The 1,389-nt window shown below is 59.3% G+C and overlaps 1 protein-coding gene across 2 annotated transcripts in view; it reads right to left on the reverse strand.

Moving 5' to 3' along the window:
• The window catches only part of SLC45A4 (solute carrier family 45 member 4), a 105,329-nt gene extending 104,932 nt beyond the window's left edge, over nt 1-397 (reverse strand). Inside the window, exon 1 of one of the 2 annotated variants that reach the window (XM_032771745.2) lies at nt 192-397. The gene's annotated coding sequence lies outside the window, so the exon portion shown is untranslated. The remainder of the gene's footprint in view (nt 1-191) is intronic. The other variant, XM_032771744.2, reaches the window with a different exon arrangement.
• Nucleotides 398-1,389: the final 992 nt, after the last annotated feature.

A 1,389-nucleotide genomic window follows, 5' to 3' on the forward strand; every position in this document is an offset into this window, starting at 1 on the left:
CCCCCCCCCCCCCCGGTGCCGTCCCCGCGCCCCTCACCTGTCCCGGTCCCTCACCCAGCCACCCCCACCACCTGTCCTAAGGTTCCCGGCGCCTCACTCGGTCCCTTCCCCCGCACCTGTCCCGGTCCCTCACCCAGCCACCCCCACCACCTGTCCCAATGCCCGCCCCGGTCCCCCAGCGCCTCCTTTACCTGCCGCCGGGTCTCCCCCTCTGCCCGGTGCCTGGCCCCTGTGGCCGCGGAGGGGGTGGCTGGCTGCAGCAGGTGGGTCGGTCAGGACGGGGCGGCTGGGGCCCGGCTGCTCCCCGGGGGCGGGTCAGCGCGAGTCGGACCGGGCTAAGCGGACGGGTGCGGGCAGCAGCGGCCGCTTTATACCGAGCTCCTCGGAAACCGTCTCCTTGCAACGCTTCCGCTTCCGCCCCCTACCCTGGATTCATTAATATGCAGAGTGGGGCGGGGCTCGAGGGCAGGCGCGCAGCCAAGGAGGGGGGGGGCGCCCTGAGGGAGACCGCAGGCCCCATTGGCTACCCCGCTGTCGGCAGGGGGCGGGGGTGTGCGCCAGCCAGGGCATCCCTGAGGGAAAAGCGGGAGGCCCAAGGTTGGGTCACTGGGCGGGGGTTGTTATGGTAACCTGGGTACCCCAAGCGAGTGGGGGTAGGGAAGGGGGACCCAGCTTGGCAAGCAGGAAGGGGCTGCCATAGGGGGTAGCTCAAAGAGGAAGGCAGGTCCCAGCCTGGGCATCACTCAAGGGAGGGGAAGGAGAAGGCCCCACAATAAAGGAGAGAGAAAGCAGGAGGGGCACCAGTAAGGAGAAGGATGTCCCTCCTGGACATGAGCACTGGTGGGGGAGTCAGATTAAACACTGGTTTCAGAGCAGCAGCCCTGTTAGTCTGTAGCTGCAAAATACACGGCTGCTACTCTAAAACCTGTCATTATGCAAGGCAGGGAATTTAGCTGTATGGAGTGGAAATCCATCAACTTCATGAATAAACTCTTGTGGATACAGACAGACAGACATCTTCCTTTCCAAATGCAAACAGATGGCCATCATACCAAAAGGACTGAAAGTAAAAAATCCATTACAATCTACACACCACACAGACTATGCTGACAGATTGTGCCACACACTGTCAAAGAAACTGCAGAACCACCTGATCAACATCCTAGACAGCAAACAAGGAAAGATTATGAACAAGTACTCCTGTTCTTTTTGCAGATTGAACACTAGATGACATGGGATCCTAGCCTGGGGCTTGCGGGGAAAGAGGATGTCCAAGACTGAGTGGGGCAAATGGTGTCCCAGGCACAGCATGCCAATTCTGCCTCTGTAACAAAAACACAATAACCACAAAATCTAAAGGAAACATATTTTGTCATGTAGCTTTCTCTC

The sequence above is a fragment of the Chelonoidis abingdonii genome, chromosome 2 (assembly GCF_003597395.2).
Source record: "Chelonoidis abingdonii isolate Lonesome George chromosome 2, CheloAbing_2.0, whole genome shotgun sequence".
NCBI lineage: Eukaryota > Metazoa > Chordata > Testudines > Testudinidae > Chelonoidis > Chelonoidis abingdonii.